This window comes from Thermobia domestica, chromosome 1 (assembly GCF_964235325.1).
Source record: "Thermobia domestica chromosome 1, izTheDome1.hap1.1, whole genome shotgun sequence".
In the NCBI taxonomy this organism is placed as follows: Eukaryota; Metazoa; Arthropoda; class Insecta; order Zygentoma; family Lepismatidae; genus Thermobia; species Thermobia domestica.
In genome coordinates, this window is record NC_137454.1 from 291,680,328 (window position 1) to 291,702,686 (window position 22,359).

Genomic DNA, 22,359 nt, shown 5'->3' on the forward strand with positions numbered 1-22,359 from the left:
CCTTGATCTATGTATGTGGGGTCAGCATTCTAGAACCTTCCTGTGCTTTCTAGTTGTGATTGTCTAGTGTCAAAGTAAGTGTTCTATTTTGATGACCACCCATCATCATATAAAAGCATTTTGTTAATACCGTGATGGTACCGCACAAATAAGGCTCTGGACAACTCCTTTTTACGTCCAATTAAAAAAAAGAAAGAAAAAGAACCGTACTAACAGCTTTGCCCCCTCCAGCGAACCCCCCCTCCTTTTGCTAGGGTTGTACATAGTGGTGCTTTGAATGATGAATAGGACCTTAGCATTTATTTGTAATGTGTGGAAATATGCATGGCCACAACTAAGGGGGAGCAAGCAGGGCACGTGTCCCGAGTGCGTATTGTAGGAGCGCCTAAACTGATCATATAGCCTATATATTGTGGGCGCCGAATTTCGTGTTTGCGCTGAGTGACGTAAATCCTAGTTGTGAATCTGCTAGACTCTTCTTTCGGACTCTTCACAGGTGGCATGTAATGGTATACATTCTAATATTTTGAAGAACGGTCGATGCTTAGATGTTCCCTGGCAGCCTGTTCTGAGTGTTCATGCTGCCGTCTAATGGTTGAAGAGCGTATCTGCAGATTTGGCCTAGTTAAAGTTAACAGCATCAGATGATATGACTATAGGATGTTGACTGACGAAAGTTCATCTATAATATTAACGACATTCCCCATAGTTATAATCTTTATCATATCTGTAAGTTCGCAGTTTTTAGCCAGGCAGAAAATTGTGATGCCTCGAAACAACAAAAAGGTGTCGGTGCTATTGTATATGTAACTACAATAATTCACTGTTGAAAACATTCACAGGAAAAGCTCATCTATATAGAAATCGCAGGACTGTGATGTTGCCTGTTAATTTTACTATGATGTACTGCTATATTGAGGGTTGCTGATTTCGGGTTCTCTTTGGGGGGCAGACTATGGATTTTGGATCGTAGTTGCTTCTGTGTGAGAATTGCTGTAAAACTAATTGTTCAGCTAACATGACTATATATATATATATATATATATATATATATATATATATATATATATATATATATATATATATATAAGCATATATATATATATATATATATATATATATAAGCATATATATATATATATATATATATATATATATATATATATATATAAGCATATATATATATATATATATATATATATATATATATAAGCATATATATATATATATAAGCATATATATATATATATATATATATATATATATATATATATATAAGCATATATATATATATATATATATATATATATATATATATATATATATATATATATATATATATATATATATATATATATATATATATATATATATAAGCGTTTTGTAAGCGGTATTGCATCGTATGTTCCGATACATTTATCATTGTAATTTGTTACTGTAGTGAGCTAGTTTTGCAACAAAAACAGTTTATTTGAACGATATATCAGTATTTTTTTGCTTGAAGACAGAACAATTTTTGTTTGATGTACACTCATGTCCAAAATTATTGTTGCATGTCTATAAGTATGTTGTAGGAATATAATTTGATAACTATTTCACCTGGTATTTTATAATGTTAGTATGTGTATAATCGGCAAAGATGTGTATGTGGCAAGTTTCGTGTCAAAAAACATTAAATAAGGACCATGAAATTTTCTTGTCCGTTTAGCGGCATTTTGTTTTACTCTTTCTGATTTTCGTATTTATAATTATTTTCCTATGAAATTTACCACAAATATACATTTCTCGATTATACACATAGTATCAGTATTAAATGTACCCTGCAAGATCATTATCAAATTATTTTCTTACAAGAAAACAGTTACAGACATGCGACAATCATTTTGGACATGAGTGTGCATGCTTGTAAACATTCAATGATCCCATCGCTCGAAAACCCACACTTTCCCCTGTAGGTGTATTTTAAGTGCTCAGTAATACAAACTAATTTACGTTATGTTATACGCGATTATGCTAAAAACTGGTCATTTAATACATGGCAAAAGTACCTTGTTAACTTTGTAATTACGTTGCATCCTCAATAGAACCTCTTAATAAGGTTTCGATCCCTCTTACGTATCGGAAACGAGATCATTGGCAAAATACGGGGCTTTCACAGTAGCTTATTCTTTTCCTTCCATCTCTTCATAGTTGTTTCAATCTTTGCATTGCGTATCTAGTTGCTACATACGATAGGTGCTGTTTTTTATTTATTTATTTAGAAACCCTCTTTCTTTCCTTTGGAAGTGGAGAAAAAAGTAGTTTGATTTAGGACTTTGGAAAATGGACTAGATTCGAGTAGTGAATATTTGTGTGAAATTAACTTACTGTGTGCCGTAAAACGAAGGTTCCCTTGGTTGGCTGCATAGTTGCAATTCTCAGTTTCGTGATGTATTCGACATTTAGTAGAAAACTTGATATGGACATGTTCAAAACTAGCTTCCAGCTTTTACAATCTACAAGACAAACCACTTTAAAATAAAAAGAAAAAATAAAAAAATACGTTGCATTTTATCGTTATTGTTTATGACGGGAAGGTTCTAGAAAACTAGTCCCCCTTTAATTTCGAAATAAGTATAACTTTTCTTAGTTCCGTTTTGCTCCTTGTTCTTTGCGTTATTTCTTTTTTAAAGTATTTTAAATTTATTTTATAGGATATTTAAATATTTTATTGTTTTTTTTTTAGGGCAAGTTAAGTGAGTTACTGCAAAATAGATTATTCAAAAGTATTAACTAACCAACGTAACACTCGCATAAAAGGATTCCTTCTGATGATGTGTATCCTAAAGTAATATATATATATTTTAATTTACAATGCTTTTTTTAAAACTTAATATATTTAGTTTAGGGGTTAATGCTATTAGTATACGTTTAGGAGTGTGGGAGCTCTGCCCCCACCATTTTTCTATGATGTAGATTATTGGAAGGAATCCTTTTATGCAAGTTGTATTTTGGTTAGTTAATGGTTTCAAATGATTTACTTTGTCGTAATTCGCGTTGGCCTCTAAGTAGTGGCCTGGAGGGGGACCTGTGTTCTAGAACCTTGCCGTTTGGGATACACAAACAAAATGTATTTATTGTTATTTCCTATCCACATAACACAGTAGAATAGTTTCTTATATTTTCCTACAAAGTACTTAACAGATTCGAACTTTTATTACAATTTGCGGTACAGAAACATATTTAATGGATAAGAACGCTCTGAGGTATACAGTGTTATTATTCCATTCAAGACAAATAATAATAATAGAAAGTGCGTAAATACTGATTTTGAAGGGATGCAATGTCAGGCGTCCCCGACCTAACGCCTTTGAACCTCGATGTGTCGTTAGAAGTGATCCCGTATTCTTGATTGTTTTGAGAACATTTTGTTTAGCAGCGTTTTCCACGCTTCTTGCGGCAAGTGTAGCAAACTTACCATGCATAGGTGAACATTTTTCTTTTTTAATCTACTTTTTTTATGTGTGGAATTTTCATTACTTAAGTAAATGGGATATGTTCATTTCGGGAGCGTTATCATCAGTCAGTGGTTGCTCTTTCGTTGCTAAGAAGATTAGGGTTATTATCTGAAATTTACTTTTTGCGTGTCCAATGCTGAGGTTATAAAGAACGTACAGGATTGGATTGGGATCAGCAGAGTGTTTCTCAAAATCAACCGACTAGCATGTAGTCGGACTAATATGTTGTCTTTTACGATATTTAATAATTAATAAGCTAAGTGTTAAGAAACTCATTTTACATGCATTTCAGGCTGCCATTTAGGCCTACATATGGAAAACGTTGTCGTGACATCTCTTCCGGGCCCCGGTCCAGGGGTATTTGTAGAAACCTCCAGCCAGCGAGTTGATTCGTGTGTAGGTAGGGATTTGTACCCCCTTCTTCTAACAGTTCAACTTTATCTCGGCCAGAAGTCAACACTTGATCCCCTAGAATTGATTTATATATGTGGTTTCCCGGTTTTGTATCAAAGCCCCTTGCTGCAGCGTCCTTCTTCTGAGGACCCTGAACGGTGGACATCATTAAAACAACGCAATCATTCAACGGGATTTTTTGATTTCAACAAACATATCTCGCGTGTTTTAATTTCATAAGTCTGGACAACAAATTATTATAATGATGTATTGATGATTTGTTTCACTGTCATTCAGTGACACTTATGCTATTCTGCATTCAAGTGCTTAACGTAAACTGGCTATCTGCAGGGTATTGTGTATTGTATAGTGCCAGCTGTGTTATGGTTTTTACTAATTGAACATTACTTGCGTTTAGACATTCAAAACTCTGCATCATTCTGAAGACAATGACGTACAAACCATAAGCCTACGTTAGTTAGGGTACGAGCAGTTTGAAATGTCACAATATATTTTAAAAAGTTTTCATATCTTCATACTAATTATACGTCAATGGAGCCTGAAAAAATTATACATTTTTAAGGAGTGTTTTAAATTTTCCAGTACATTTGCAGTCAAGAATATTTTCGTATTTGTCGTATTTCAGTACTTCGAGAAAACATCTTGGAGATGAGGTCATATTACTTCTGAGATACCTTTCGTATTCGTAACAGCACCCTCAGTCCATATTTGAGCCTCCATATAGGTTCACGAATTTTCATTTTCTTTATATTCCCGGAAGTCATTGGGAAGAATGAGTCGTTCCAGAGATAAATGCAAAGATGTCCGAACCGTCAGTCTAAGATAATTACGTAAGAGCTGCGACTTAAGTGAAGCTGAAGTTTTCTTTTTTTAAGAGTGATTTTGATAAGATTAAGCCCGAATCCGAGCAACAGGGTTGGCTGGTTTAAACCAAGAATAAACCAAAAATGCTTTAAATCGTATGAACTTCATGGTGACGTCTCCACATAACATACCATCTGCATTAGTTTCATCTCCTTTTCACCTTTTAATCAAGGCGTCCCATGTTTAATTCTCGGTCGAACCACAATCCTTCTCTCAAGTGTAAACCAAGTAGCGATTCGGATGTCACTTTAAGCGAAGGTCTTCTTCTTACCTCGGCATTACATAAGAATGTTAAGCCTAAGCACACGAAACTAAATCAAATTGTATGCCCGAATGGGCTTTTTTTTTTTTTATAAAGAAGCCACGGTTGCATGCATATATTGATAGAAATTAGAAAAAATTATCGACTGCCTATGTAGCTTCCAACATTAGGTTTGATTGGACTTTCGGTTTTAATTTAATTGAGTGATATCTACATGCTAAATTTGCAATTTGATACCTCAGTTTTAGCATACTGATTATGGTACGTTGACCATAAACTTTTACACGTATCGCATTTGTGGCCAGTAGTCCCGGTTTTGAGTCCAAGTTGAGAATAATTTCTCTCGAATGTAAGCCGAGAAGCGGTTTGGATTCCGCTTTACGCTTATGACTCCTTCCAGCACAACCTCATTGCTGCATAATAACACCAAGGCGAAACAAACTTGTTTCTGTCCATATGTAATATAAATACATAAATCAAATTATTTAAACAAAAAAAAAAACTTTTTTTGTTTTGTTTTTTTCAATAAAAAACATGGTTTTTGCCAACCCTGCCGAGCAACATGCTTCTTTCTCTCCAGGATTTGAATGCTGGTTTCGTGCACTAAGGAGAAGAATTTGATCTTTTAGTCATAAGGAGACTGTTCTGCTGCGCTTAGCGCGAGTGTTATCCCTTGTATAGAGCGACCTGCAATCGTTTTATGTGTGGATTTAGGTAAGAGGAGTGTGTGCAACAGACTTCCTGGATATCACGGTTCCTCTTTAGCTCGTCCATGATGTAGGGTTTAACCCGAAACCAATTTACTCCAGTCGGGGATCAAATACTAACCTGTGGTGCTAAACTAAAACTCGAGCCGTTCAGTTGCGTATGCAATTGTAAGGTGTGGTTTGGGAGGTCTCCTTCCTCTCTTATGTGCAGGATTGATTCCAGTTTCATTATTAATAACCTTTCGTTTTTAAGTTCCGTTAGGGGGTTTATTGTGAGGTGAGTATCTGCCGCAATTGTTGGCGAAGTTTGCTTTCTTTACACTGACGACTTGTCTTTGTGGCGTTCGTGTTTTGTTCATAATTCGTAATATTGTTTGCTGGGCTTCAGAGTTTCTTTTAATATGAATATGAAATTAGCTTAAGTTTTTAACATCCTACGCCTGTGTCGTTTAGGTTAAAGGAAATGGATTATTAACGAAAGTGGATGATTATGTGATAGGATTCGTAAGATGAAAAAGTGGGAGGAAACTGGAAAGCTCACAAATATGATATTTGTGTGACGTTGAGTTTGTTTTAACGTTATACTGCAACGTTAATTTTTGACATTAACTACAAATTTTTATTAAAGCATAATGAAGGGTGATATTGTTGCGGAGAAATATTAGGCTGGTCGTTCAATCAAATCTGCCTAATTTCATTTGGTTTTTACTGTATGATGAACACTGGTATATAGTATCCCAGACAACAGATTATACCTCTTGTGGGAAGATTCGTTGGACCAGGCTGATTAATTCTGTAGTTGGTTCAAATTATTGCCTGTCCTCTAATAAATTATTGATATTTCGTACCAGCTCTTTCTTTAATAAAATTTTTGACTGTTTATCTGAGTGCTTCTTTGTCAGAGAAGTCACTTAAAATCCTCTGTTTCGCTTTTTTTTTTTTTTAATAGCAAGTTACTAATATCACTAATGGAAGTCATTTCAAAACGAGCTATACTCAACTATTGTTTATTTCAGAGGAAATAAGCAGCCCTTCTACCCATATTCATGATGTAGTTCATATGGTACACGACTAAATCTGCAGTTCTTTTAAAGATAGCCTAAATGTCCTTCCGATATCCATTAAATTGTTGCCGACTTGCTTAAAACGTGCAGAGCAAAGCGAAAATTAAAAAGTAGTAGTTCAAGATTTTCAAGAAAAAGCTGGTTTATAGATGATAATGTATATCATGAATGTGACGCTAATGATATTCAAATATAAGTTTAGTCTATATATTAAACCCTATGCACTAGTCACAGTAATAATAATAATAATGCGTGAATAAACAGTAAAGTAGCGTTTCTCCCCTTGTAATATCAAACATAGTCGTTTAATGGTATAAAGGTGAAATTTCTGTTTATTTCGAATTACGAAGCCAATGAAAGGATTCATTCCCATTTCGCCTAAGGACCTTCCAGCAATATGTCTATCTTGGTCTCATCTTAGATGTAGGCCAAACGGGTATTCCCGTTTTACCTACACTCACTCGACGAGAAGGATACTTAGTGTCTGAAGGAATTTGTTTAAAAGAAAGAAAAAGTTATGAACAACTTTATTCTCAACGTCAGCAACAGCTCTGACGTGATTGTGATTCTAGCAAAGTACGTGCTGTACCACTGGTAGTTCCAAAAGTCACGTTTTCAAAAATGCTGTTTTTAAAACGGCTCTCCTTGAAAATGTTAAGTTTACTTTTCAGATATATTTTTTACTATCTAAAAGCAGTCATTGTAAGAAGATTCATTAAAATCCACTTTCCAACGTAAACAAAAGCAGGAGTAAGTAGGGAAAGTGGGTCTACATTTGTAGCAAAAAACGACGATTCTTAGGAATTTGTATAATACTTATAAATATAGCTGATTCACAAGAGACTTGTTGTATGTGTTACATTACAACCTTTATAATATGCTGTATTACGATCATTTGTATGTAATGCTCACAAGTACCACCAACAGATTTTAAGTTCCCAAATGTTAACAGTACGAAAATGCATCTATATACTGTATTAAGTCGATTTCCCTTTATTCAAATCTAGATTTTAACATGTTGATGCGGTTACATACCTAAAAACTTTTGGATCTACTTCCCAAGATTTCTCCCGTACTTTTTTCTTCATTTCATCTGTCAACTAGTGATGAGCGCAAGAGTCTTCCATGCGAAACCAAGACTCTTGCACAGGTAGCGGTACTACTTGATTTCTTCTACAGAATGTACAAAGGAAGGGGAAAAATCATTACAACTTCATTTGAATTTCCTGGCTTCAGTAAAAATACCGGTGGAGTGAATGTGTTCCCAGTAGTTTATGCAATCCGCGTGAGTCGGTCTTCCCCTGTAGCATATAGCTACAGTATATCGTTTTCTGAATCGGTGCGCGTTTTCTGTATTTATTACACGTTTTCAAGCCCCACAAGTCACCTTGCGCCATGTGAGCTGTTTTGGTGGTCAAACATAGGGTGCGTGTGTTTTCCCGTTTCCTCCTGCTTTCTTCATTCTACCATTTCATTCATTTCTCATCACCGTCTTCCTTAACCTCGTTGCATAATCGAGGAACGTTAAACTAGATATTTCATTTCATTTCAAAACATATTAGTGGTGTGTTTTCCTTCCAAAACTAAAGAGAAACGTGGTATTGAACATTGGTAATTCCGTACACCATAGATGCCTACTACATGGGTATGGCCTTGGCTCCGAGGCTGAAGCATCTGTTGAAAATTTTTAATGTGCTTATGAAATTAATATTCGAAATAGCATTTTCATGACATTCACAAAACTAAGTGCATGTGCCTGCAACTTTGATTTCATGGGCGTTGTACGTTGTTCATCAATATAACTCAATTTTAGCCCGTTTAGGTATACGGTACATCGAGGATTGAGCGATATAACATTACAATAATAAATGATCTGTATTCACAATTAAGTGTGATTTTGTACAGTTATTTTAAATAACTGAGTTTTGTGTCGTTATTTTGTATTTCCAATATAAGTCAAAAGTATTTATATAAATTGAGTTTACACGAAACACATAGACAGTTGAGTAGTTTTCAGTTTTCACTCAAATTATTCGAAGATATTAAAAGGTTTGATTATAATTATTATTTTTTCTCTCTCTTTTTTGGCCAATATTGCTAAGCATGTCATATCATCATAATGGTAACTAGTCTACCATTATTGGTAGTTTACTTGCTGCAACTGAGAAGTTTCGTTGTACGGTAATCCTCAGCTAGTCTCTTTGTCTTGACGTACCAATTTTCTGTTTTTATACCTTCCTTCAACTATGAACCCCTTCGCCCCCTCCCTCTTTTTCCTTGCACGATACCCCCTAGCATGTGCCTCATAATACAGTTCCTCCTCAGCCAATATCCCAACCAGTTCCTCTTCCTCCTCTTAATTACATCTAAAATTCTTCTTTTCTCCCCTATTGCTACTATTTCTAACACCTCATTCGTTTTCGTTCAACCCAGTTAATTCTCTCTCTTTTTTCCCCCTCCATGCCCACGTTTCTAACGCCTCCATTTTGTCATCGCTTTTGCGTAATGTCCATGTTTCTGCTCCATAGAGTACATGTTCGAATTAGTAAAATAAAATCTTAATATTTAATTGGAAGTTTGTTCAGTACAAAGATTAGCTAATCGTGGTTGAAAAGAAAAAAATCTGACGCCTTTAGAGTTTAAAAATAATTTTGCAGTTCATGGTATTTCAGTAATTTGTGCCGTCCTGGTTTTCTTTCATCTGTCTCAGGGGTAGCCTCACCAGTTTGAGAACCGGTGGATTATTGGATCTGTTAAAAATATAAAAAAGATGACGAAACGTTGTGATTTTTCTTATAAGTAGTGAAGCGTGGGCGCCCATTGGAAAAAAAAATAAAAATAAATTAACGTCATCGTCTGTTGTATACTATCATCATACTTACACGAAGGTAAACTATATTACATTTAGAGATATAAATTGTATTTCCGTTACTATTGGCACATTGTAAAATTTATTATCCCGTATATCCAGAGTAAAATTTACCTACAAAAAGCACATGATTTCTTAAAAGCAAAACTTGCAAGACTCTTGCAAGCAAGACCAAGACCAAGTCTGGATGTGCAAAACCAAGACCACCATGGTCTTGGTCTTGCATTTGCTCATCACTAGTCGAACATCTTGCATAGATCTTCGTTTCTTCTCATTCATGTGTATGTACACTCGACTTTGACACTATCTCTTCACCAACAACAACAATTGCTGCTTCACACCCTTGCCTGCATTTCCAATATCACTTTCTTTGTAACGCCTATAATGTGTACAGAAAACCATCACAACACAGTAATTTTCTACCTCGTTTTGAACTTACGTCTAATGTTCTATTTTTTTTACAGCTTACAGGACAGGAGTGATTAGCTATTCAAGATCAGTTTCTCGAATTCTACAAGGCTGATCGGTACTTCCGTGGTTCTGAGAGACGAACAATTATACCCTCCAAGTACCCTGCTAGGAAAGTTTCTTAAGAGTCTTCATCCCGGTGAAATTAAAATACCGCTAACTTTACAGTAATTCTGTTTTTATCTTCAAATAGATAAAAGATAATCGAAACGTGGAACAAGAGCGCCCTAAGCAATATTATTTTACATAAAAAAACCGTTATCACGACTTACTTATCTGCTTTCAATTTCGAGCCATTTTGAAAATCGGCATTTATTTTCGCGTTTCTAAACAGCTGAAAACGGAAAGCCACTAGGTGACTTGTGATAACGGTACCTCACGCAAAATAATATTGTCTAGGCTGCTCTTGTTCCATATTTCAATAATCTTTTATCTATTTGAAGATATCACAAATTACAGTAAAATTAGCGGTATTTTAATTTCGCCAGGATGAAGACTCTTAATGCAATTTTTCAGCCTTAGTGGTGGGTGAAAGTAACTTTGTAGTTTTTCTGCCTGAATATAGAAATACTTGTTATATTACAAGTACAGTAAAATTGAGGTCCAGAGATAAGGCTCAGGGTAGCATGAGTGCTGGCTATTAAATTAAATTTTGAATGCTTGATTCATGGCCAGAGTGATGGACGAGTATCGAACCAAAAGTAGCAGAGGTGAAGTGAACAGATTCAGTTCTCTCCCCTCATTCTTCATGTTTGAATAAATTGAGTACGAGTTTCTCTGAATGGAGAGAGATAGAAGCTGTTTTGCTTTGATAATATTTAACGCGGCTCTGGAGTAAAGACCATAATAGCTCCAATGGGAGCTAATTATCTTCCAGATCTGAATTCTTTAAACTTCTTTTATCTTAATTATTAATTTCATACCAAATTTCTCTAATGAAGGAATTAATTTTATAAGGTTGATGGGCTGGGATAAGCCTTGAGTCACGGCATAACGTTTAAAATGAATATGATGTTAGTAGACAACGAGAAGATTTGAACGTTGCTGAATCACATTTAATAAAATATTACGGCAACACATTCAATTTACCTTAATTTTAACCTTAAAAAATAAAATAAAAACGTAAAGTTGCGAAATTTAAGCATAAAACTTTAGAAACACTTTAGGAAGAAGCCAAACTTAGTACAGCATTTATTAATTAGTATGAGAATTTTAGATAATAAAATGATTGCTGTGCAGTGTTAATTCTGGACTTTTCTTTTCTGTAAATTTCAAATTAATTGTTTACTTTTTTATTTCCTAGACTGATTAATTTCGATAGATTTAACTTGATTGAAAATGGCATAGCTACATTTAGTTGGTATATTATTTTCATTTCTTTATATTGGGTTCCCACCTTAAACACTCAAAACTTTCCCTAAATATTCTTCATCGAGAAAGCGTAGGCGAAACGGGAGTAGACAAAACAGGAATACCCATTTTACTTACAGATATGATGAGATTGAGATATAAATTGCTGGAAGGTTTGTAGGTGAAACGGGAAGACATCAATGGTAGTAAGAAACTGATCTGTTCAATTTATATTAATCCGGTAGCCTTGTTTCTTTGGTTTGAATTTCTGCCCTCAATATACCTGGAAACCTCTCTTTAATAGCATATAATACAGCCCATCATATTCGATCTTTATAGTTTTAAGAATATGCGGATGAACCTTTGATCCAGGGGCGAATCCAGGGAGGGGGCGATCGCCCCCTCCCCAGAAAAGGTAACTTCCTTGTTTTATATATATAAATAAAATCCATCCCAGACTTTGGAGCCCTTAAAAGTAGCATTATGTCAACCCACCGCCCCCTTCCCAGAAGTCGGTCCTGGGTCCGCCCCTGCTTTGATCTCGTATGTGACGATGATCTACCTGCCATGGGCCGGTGCCATATTCGAGCAATATGATAGAGCCCATTATTGTCTTAGTCTTTGCGAGTCTCATATAACTTACGTTTCTTAAAGGGGCGCTAGACTCATATAAAATACAAATATAGTAAAAGACAGTCAGGTACAATTTGTATTCAGTCAATATATGAACATCGCAAGCCAGCACGAGCTAGAATTATTTGATGAATGGGAAATGTAACCCGTCAGCATTTGATCACAAGAAGGAATTCCATATAATAATAATGAAAAATTTAAAAAAAATAGTTTCTAACTGAAGAGATAATGACGTCAGCGCATTCCTCACGCCTGTTTAGCCAGTCAATGGGCGGTTTTTATATTCTGAGAATTGCATTCAAATATTGTGCGGTAAGAAAGTAACACTAATGTAAAAGATGAGGCGTATTCGAAAGGCGCAACGGTTGGCCGCGGGAGGCCTCGATTCCATTCCCGACGTGAGTTAATGTACTTTGGATCCACGTCTTACATAGTATAGCCTCGCTGCTGAAAGAAACGCCGCTGAGCACTAATCGAACCAATCTACAGTGGTTGGAGTTGTTTTGAAATGGTGTGGTGTACTAACTATAAAACACTTACTCAGGAATCATTGACGCCAGTATGGCTAATTTATGCATTCAGTATTCCATGTCAGCTAGATACGTTCTCTGTTGCAAATTATCTTATTGTCGAGTTGTAGAATTACGCCGTCTTAACAGCCTTTATTTATCACTTTTTCCGTAGAGCAATGACTTTATTCGTGAATTGTCGGACGTGTAATTTTGTATGAAGAGACTGATGAGCGGGGAGATTGAATGACTTCGCTATAGCATATGTGTTTATCGCTGAATATGGTTTTAGTCGATACATTTTAGATAGTGTTGAAATATAAGATTTATACTAGTTGAAATGTTTTTCCGAGAGGTACGATATTGAAAATCTCATAAATCAAACTTAGTGGTTTTGATAAGGTTTAATGTAGCGTGTGAATTTAAGTGTATGCTAGTGGATTGCCTTATGGACTGAAATAAGCCTAGCATAAGCAGATTTCTGTGACATACCTGATAGACCCTAGTGATGAGAAATATTCCAATTCTAGTATAGTCTTGATTGTGATGAATTATTATATTGGAGACAAGGTAATGATGGGACTAGTAATCCTTTGATAGTCATCCGGAACACACACCGTTTCGGTGGTGTTAAACTCGAAATGAGACACTTACAAAGCTATCAGTCTATCTCTGCTATAGTTTGTCTGTTCAACGTAGTATTGAACTTAAATTGTGTTCATGATGATAACCAACATAGATGGAGCGACATCTGGATTCTGAGTAGCACTGGCCTCCATCTTTGAAATTACCTAAGATTTTATTCGAATCTTCGCTGTTTGATAACCTAAAAGCTCTTAGACGTAAGTAAACTTTTCCGAGTCCGGATTCCAGAAGTCCAAAACAAATTTCGGAATTTACGAAGTAAGAAATGTGTATGCCAGCTTTTCGTAATGAATTCTAATTGAAAAACTGTGTTTACATCATGATTCAATTCTTTATATACAGTTACTTACAAGTAAAGTTATTCAAGTATTTTCTGGGTTTTGTAAATTTATATCACCAAAATGAAAATTAAATTTGACTCGAGATATATAATCTAAGACTAGTACCACCACAGTAGAATGGACATATTTGGGAGATAAATGTGGGGTGTATAGTGTTGATACCTCATGGAAGAAAGATCTTTCGGTAGACTGAAAGGGTGGAAGGTTAATATAAAGAGAATGTAGTTGGAATGATTAATAGAATGCTAATTAGTTTCACTTTACATTTGAGAATGTCTAAGTGCTATTGTTCTTTGAGAAACAGTTTTTAAGTTGTGAGGTTTACTTCATTGGTTCATAAGTCATAACACTTCACTTAATACGAAAGTAGTTCAAATTCAATAACCTCTGTCTTCTGTTGGAATATTTTTAAAAGTATTAAACTCAAGAGATTATGACAGATTATGTGGTGATTAATAGATCTTTCGGGATTTCGTTTCCCCTCAAGACCATCGTTATTATTTTTTATTAACTAGGTAATGGACATTTCCTTTTTGACCATCGTGTAGAACTAGTCTTCAATATACCACATACCAAAAATCTCAAAGATATTTCTTCGTTATGGAGATAAAATCAGTGGAAATGTCCATTCTGTTGGTTTTCCTTGCTTACAAATTATTTGGTAGTGTATGTACGGGGCGTGTTGAACGTATTTCGAATATTACATGCAAGTAATATTGTATTGAGGCAATGTATTTTTGTGGATGACATCGCGGGTAAATGGGCACTTTCTAAAATGAAATCTCTAGTTTTACGTTCCAGGTTTATTTGTTGTAGGTTGAAGGAGACACATGATTGATAAGAGATTTTGTTACTTCCATATACTTACTCCTTCGATACGATAAATGTTCTTTGTGATTTGTCTGTTATCTTGTTGATGACGGGCAGGTACCAGTAACTTCTGTTCATTTGGATTAGTAGAGAACATTCTTTGAATCGATTCCTGGCGTATCTCCAGCCCTTGATCGTCCCAGACAGTCAGCTGGGTCGCTATAGACGATGGAACTCACAAGTTAAGCATCCCTCTACAGTTTCTTTGTTCTGTAAATGTAGGCGTTTGGCGTTCAAACTGGTAATTCAGCCAGTTGGTAATGTCGGGTGTCGTCCATTCCTGTTAGGACTATTTTTCTGAAGAATTTTTTGTCTCTAATTGCCGTTCATACTTTTGCATTTTACTGCTTATTACAAGCGTAGGTATTCTAACTTCCTGACACATAAGTGTTGAAGGGAAGTTGTAGTTTTGAATAAGTGTTCTCGTGTTTAACTTGCCATTTGAATTTTAGATATCAATTTCTAAAATACATTGTGGTGGACAACATCGTGTTCGTGGGTTTTTTCGGGGTACTCCCGATTCCTCTCACTTTCTCATTCCACCAGTTTGTCTCTCATCATTCACTTGCTTTAAAGAACATGGGACGTTAAACTGAAAGATTTAATTTAATTTTTTGTAAACATACATCGTCTTCCTTCTTGTCATATATCTGCATATAATTAGATGCAGGAGTATAGTTTATTGATTTTGGTTTGATTAGTACGTTAGTTCATGCATTGTAATGAAGTGTGTATATTACGCATATAAATATACGTACATGTTAAGGTTTGTACACCTACTTCACGAACATTTTTCTATATGTATTCTGACTCTTCGTGGACTGTTGATTCAAAAAAGAAAAAAATATTTTATGCTTTCTTTATATAGTTGAGTTAATACCATTAAGTCTGTTGTTCTACTGAACCATATAAATCGTGGTGTATGTACACTTTTTATAATACATAAAACCAAATTATGTTGTAGCAACGCTCTCATAATGTTAGGCACTTTTGGATAATTATTAAGTGACTTTGCTTCTGACTTCTTATTTCACGGTATCATTTGGTTTTAAAAAGGACATTTACGAACAAAAGTATTTAATGGATTCTAGTCAGAAGTTGATCTTAAGCTTTTGAAATGAAATCTCTGGTTTTACATTCAACGTTTATGCGCTGTAGGCTGAAGGAACCAGATGATTGATGAAAGTGAATGGCAGTCGTTATGCGCGCCATTTTGATTCTGATGAAGCTTAATTTATTTCATTTCGGGGTTTAACGTTTCATTTCAGAAAGAGGCTAAGACGGAACCTATTTCTTGTGGTGAATTCCGATCCGATTCTTCACGAATACTCCTAGTTTGGGACCTTTGACATACGCACTACTTGCATGCTCGTTAGCGCTTGGTCACGAAGAGTCATTGATGATAATTCTGAAGGTAGATTAGGAGTGCGATCGCTCGCTTTCGACGTGCCTTTAATAGCAAAAATGCTTCCAATGTAGCAAATTTCTAGTAGTTACATGGCATGTGAGCTTTTTCCTGTTATTATTATGAATGATGGAAATTTATTCATTGTTTGGTGCGTCGAGTAACCTATATAGCTCAGCCCGGTTTTAGCTTATATTTAAGCGTATATTGCGCGAATTTAATTATAAGTAAGTTTTACTGTAAATACTGAGTGAATTTGTGAACTTTTTTTTTTTTAAGTATGATAAATATTGTGGCAAGACAACGGCTATGAAGTTTATGGCGGCAGGAGCAACATACCGGTTGGTTTCGTGTGGAGTGGGGTGTGACGTACCGCTTCTCCCCTCTTTTCCGTGTCTGAGTTCAATGTCTCCAGTAGCGGCTTTCACCCGTTGCCTAAAGAGCCAATTCACAACGTTACGTATGGGTGTGTGTTTGTGTGTAGTGTTCTTCAACTGGAAGTCGTTCCTCACGAGTGGAATGCAATATCTGTAATATGATGGTTCATGCAAGAGGAATTATTTCAGTCACTAATTGAACAATGAATAGGTTTTCCATTTAACATAAATTCTGACATCTTTGATAAATCCACATCTGCTTTTTCAGCCAGTGATTGTATCAGACCACATACGGGGTTTACAAAACATTGCATAATAATAATAATAAATAAATAAATAATAATGATAAAATGAATAAAAATGGGCGGACGTGGCATTCGAATTTATAACTTACCTGCTTTCTGTTACTATTGTTAATAGTAATAATTATGGAGTGTGATATTTTAGTAAAACCACTTGCGTTGTATGATGAAATTCTTTCATCCTGAGGAATTCTGAGTGTGTATTGACTGGTAGTATTGTCAGGTGCATAGTTCGGTTTGTCTAGGTGGTAAATTATCATGAAGGCTATTATTATTATTATTATTATTATTATTATTATTATTATTATTATTATTATACAAGGCTACATGAAGGCCTCTTGGAGTCCACGTTTACTCAGTAATCAGGTCACACGCAGGTCCATAACTTGTGAAGACTTTTACACCATACATTATAAACATGAATGTATAAATGAAGCAGAGGCGGATCTAGCTGGGGGGAGCCTAGCCCTTAGTTTTTTGAGTGATAAAAGAAATTTAAGCTATTATTTATATATTTTTGAAAGTTTATAGTAAACTCATGATATACCTATCAATAGTCTAGGTTCTGGTTGTCCCTAGTTTTTTACCTTCCAGATCCGCCTCTGAAATGAAGCGAGAAGTAGGTTCATCATATCCCAAAAGTAACACACACAAGTTTCTTAGGTGAAGGAAATTGTGATCTGGACCCATTTCAGTAAAATATCTACTATTAGGGGCCTCAAAAATAATATATAGCTATTTCTTAAAGCTTTGTGATATATTGTCCCTAAATTTCACTTGTAATTTGGCTCTTCGTCAATCAAATGCCAACTAGAGTTAAGAGAAAAGGTTTATCAAGGTTATACAATGAGGCCCAAAATTCACATTTCGTGTTTTATAGGGGGCCTAAGCTAATTCTTTTTGTAGAGGGTCGGGGTTAATAGTCTTCCCAGGAAAATTTCCCAAGTTACGGCGCCGGTTACACACTGTCATATTTTGATGGAATACGTATTGCACTCGTAAAAACAAAGATAAATAAGTCTTCTTCGTTATGTGCTGATCAGCAATCATTTTCCAGATGCATGATATTGCTTTTTCTGTTTCACTGCTAGTAGTTGAATTAGAAGTGATTATTACAATGTGTAATAGTTTTCCATGGCTCCGAAACTACGGGACCTATCGCAAGCGGTTTAAGGAAATGCACGGCGACCAGTATGCGCTCTGTCCATATGCCCATGTTTTACAATTGTCCTATGCCGACAAAAGAAGTGTTCGGTTAGTGCTTCAAAGTATCCCCGAACTCCAATCTCCTTTATGTAAGTGTGTGATTAGGCATGACTTGACAGGAGATTTTAATCGAAATCCGTAAATACCCAGTCTTGGAATCAGGATTCTATTTCGCTAAAATGAATAGTAGGCAGCTGTAATTTACAGATTTGCTTTTATATTGCTGTAGAGCGGTGTTGGGCAAAATCAGTTGAAATCAATTGCAATTGATCAATTAATTGAAAGTAATTGCCCTAAAAATTAATTGCAATTGGTTTCAATTTGTAATTGACAATTTCAATTGCAATTGAATTCAATCATAAAATTTGCAATTAAATTTTCGTCAATTGTTAATTGGTCACCAGGCAATTGTCAATTGCAAAGGGTGCAATTGAAACTTGTAATTGTTAATTGCAATTGACAATTGAAACTTGCAATTGAAATCAGCAATTAAAACTGAAGATAAGATCTGTGTATATTGTGTTGTCCACTTGTTACTGTTTTACATATTTAAAATAAGGTACTTATAAGAAATGCTGGATAACTACCATCCCTTCGCCCCCTGGGAAGAAAGCCGTGAAACTATTTTCTAAGTATATTATGTTTATGGTTCTATCCCCCCTCGAAAGAATTCTATATGCACTTCATGCATACAATAGGGATAGGCACGAGCGAATTCGAGCGAGTTTTCTTTAAAACTCGACTCGACGCGAAGCAGACATCTTTGAGCTCAGCTCGAAAAATTTCCCCCAACTCGACTCGAATTCTGATTGAGTTTCGAGTCGAGCCAATTCGAGCTAAATCCTTTGTAGTTACAAGTACTACTTTCTTAGTTTCTCTTAGTACTGAGTTTCCTACATAGACAATATAATTATCAATGATACTACTACTACTATAATTATTATTATTATAACACTGTGTATACGCATGGAATATAGGCAGTTTGTATCGGAATACTAAAAATTAGTTGACTGTCGATATCGGTTGTCAAGAAAACTTCGGAAGGCAAGGACATCGGTCACGAGGTTTTAGGTTTGAGTTTAAGAGGAGCAAGTATTCGGGCTCGTGCCAAAAATTGTTAAAAGTTATAGGACTCCAGCCAAACGTTCAAAACTGCTCGACCCGAGTTTAGGGCTGTCAACGACTCAAGCTGCTCGCTCACACCTCATTCACTTATGGAACCGAACCGAACCGAGCTGATTGCTTACCCCAACCGACCCGGTTCGAGCCATCGGCTCAGTTGAGCTGACTCGAACCCAGCCTATGGACTCGTTTCAGTGGAGCTGGTTCTAGCCATTGGCTGAATCGAGCCGAGTCGATGACTCGTCCCTACCAAGCTGGCTCAAGCCATCGGCTCAATTGAGCCCAGTCGGTGGGTCATCCCAAACAAGCCAGCTCAAGCTATTCGCTCAGTTGAACCGAGCCGAGCCGGTTGACAACACTATTCCTGTTATGTTTCTTCTTTGGCTAAAATATTGGACCGTGCATTTCTCAGCCTTGATGGTAAGAACTACAGTATATACTTATATTGGTGCTCGCGGCGTCAATAACTTGTTCTGTCACCAACGAATTTCGAGGTAATTTGTTTTGCATCTTTTGTACGTGTTTTGCGTCGCTTTGTTAGCCTATTTCTACATTTTGTGCGTCACCGGAAGTGGGTCAAAATGGGCCTCTATGGTGGCACTAAACGATGCAAAAGGAACGACCTAGAAATTCGATAGTGGTGGAAAGTGGGTCATTTTCCTCACACTTTGGAGGCCCATTTTGACACTTCGGTAACGCACAAAACTTCAAAATAGAGGCACAAAACAGGCACTAGTCGATGCAAAAGGAACGACCTCGACATTCGGTAGTGGCAAAGCATTGGGTTCTTTTCGCCCCACCTTGGAGACCAATTTTAATCTACTTCCTATGATGCACAAAACGTGAAGTAGGCACACACAACGGCACAAAACGATGTGATGGAAACGACCTCGAAATTCGTTGGTGGCGAAACAGTAATAACTTGTTCCGCCATATTTGTAGGCCCATTTTGACCCACTTTCGGCGACGCTCAAAAAGTGAGAATAGGCGTATAAAATAGTACAAAACGATGCAAAAGGAACCATCTCGAAATTCGTTGGTGGCGGAACAAATTAATGACGCCGGTACTCACGGCATTTGACGCTGTCTCGTTATGAAAATCTATAGTCGTTTCGCTATCGAGACCAGACGTGTGTTTAGCGTTCAGAGCTCAAAGAAATAGTTATGAGAAAAAGACATAAAATTTGTACTGTAAGCTTAATTACATGAAAATTTTAAGTTTGTACGGTACGCTTAATTATATGGAAAATTTTATACTTTTTTCCTTTACGTTGGTCTACTTTAACTAGATTTGGGACTTTCAAATTTTATTTTTTTTCCACTGAAAAGTATCTATAATTCAACAAGGAAATAATTATCAATGATAATTATAATAATTATCTATATAATTGAATTCATTGTAATTTGGTCATTTACTAACACGTTAACATTTCGTACTAGCTGTTATGCCCGTTCTTCGCACGGATCAGATAAATATCAATGTAAACAAACTGAACAATGGGAGAACAATTAAGAAAGATTTCTAAAATTGGATATATTTTGTGTGAGTATATATCCAACAACATACATGTGTTTTCATTGGAAAGGCCGATGGGGGCTGAATTTGAGCGTAAACACTATCGGGACCAATGTCACTATACATCTGAGCAACCCCGATAAATAGGATTCGACACAAATATTGGTCATTTTCGACTACTTTTACATGTACCGGTAAACGGCCCCTGAGACCCCCTTGGTTCGAATTGTGAAAAAAAAAAAAAAAAAAAAAGCTCTGGTCCCCAGCCGATACTGCGAAAACTAGGAATGTGACACTAACATCTGCCATTTTCTACTACTTTTTACATATCCCGGTAAATGCCGCTATGATCCTCTGGTTCCAATTTAAAAAAAAACAATGCCTCTGGCCCTCAGCTGATGGGGGCTGTATTTGGAAGTTAACGTCTGTGGAAGTATCACCATTCATCTTAGCGACAGCGAAACCTATGGATTTGACGCTAATATCGGTCATTTTCCATTATTTTTATGTCTCGCAATTCTTCACCCCGGTGACTTCCGGCCTGCATACAATGGTGGCTAAGTTTGAAAATCGTCGCTAATGAAAGTATCACCATTGATCTCAGCGACCGCGAAAACTACGGATTCGACACTAATATCGGTCATTGTGGATTATTTTTACATGTCGCATGATCCCCTTTATAATTCCCCCGTTCCTTAGCTGATAGAAGCTAAATGTGAAAGTAAATGCGGTCTTGAGTTTCACCATTGAGCTCAGTGACCCCGGAAACTATGGATTTGACATTAATGTCGGTCATTTTCGATTATTCTTACATGTATCGGAATTCCCCCCGCATACAACGGTGGATGAATTTGTCATCACTAATTATAGCGTCACCATTGATCTCAGCGACCGCGAAAGCTATGAAATCGACACTGATATCGGTCATTTTCTACTACTTTTACATGTCCTGGTAAACGCCCCCCTGAGACTTCCTGGTTCGAAATTTAAAAAAAAAAAACTCCGTGTTGTTCTGGGGCCTAGACCAAGCTGCCCGTTACCAAATTTTGAAAACTTTCGGTCCACTCGTCTGGTCTTAAGGCCGCACAAAGATAGACAGACAGACACGAACTCTTTATTTTATTTATATTAGAAAGGTAAGATCCACCGTTACTGTAATAGAGCGGTGCTTGAGCAATTGATCGTAGAAATTCAAACTCCGATGAGTGATTATTTCATAGCCTTGTTTTATTACAAGTTTAAATTCTTTAGTCAGTAGAGAAGAGGGCGTGAATCATGGGTCAGTTGATAACAATGGGTTTTGGTGTCTGTGGGTCACAGTGCATGAGAGTGGTTCATGGTGGGTGGTGGTGGGTCAGTGGGTCACGGTGGGTTGTGAGTCACGATGGGTGGTGAGTCATTGGTCGTGGCTAAAGTTTTCATTGCCCCCACGCCCTCTCTGAACTACAGTGTTGAAAATTAATCAGTGAAAATCAATTGAAAGTAATTGCTGTTGAAATCAATTGCAATTGAATTAATTGCCAATTAATTTCAATTGCAATTGAATGACTGAATTCAATTGCAATTACTTTCAATCGATTGATTAATTGCAATTGATTGTCCATTATTAATGGCCAACTGCAATTAACCATTACTTACTTCACTTGTTAATTGCAATTAACAATTAAATTTACAGATTAATTCAATTGAAATTTGCCGAACACTGCTGTAGAGATCCTTTTTCTCCAGACGACTGATCATAGAGACGAGTTCAATATGTGATGGAGCTGCACTGGGGCATTATTTACTGAAGGACGTGACATGTGATTGCTAGTTCGGAGGGAGTGGAAGACTTTGCACTCTCGGAAGTATACATGAAAGAAACACTGGAGGGGTGTGAAGGCTCCTGTCTACTTCCCAAAAGGCTCACGACATTTATTTTCATTGTAACAAGGAACA

General features: G+C 36.2%; 1 protein-coding gene across 3 annotated transcripts in view; it reads left to right on the forward strand.

Moving 5' to 3' along the window:
• Nucleotides 1-22,359, forward strand: part of LOC145661383 (protein spitz-like) — a 598,112-nt gene that overhangs the window by 442,917 nt on the left and 132,836 nt on the right. The gene's annotated exons all lie outside the window — the stretch shown is intronic.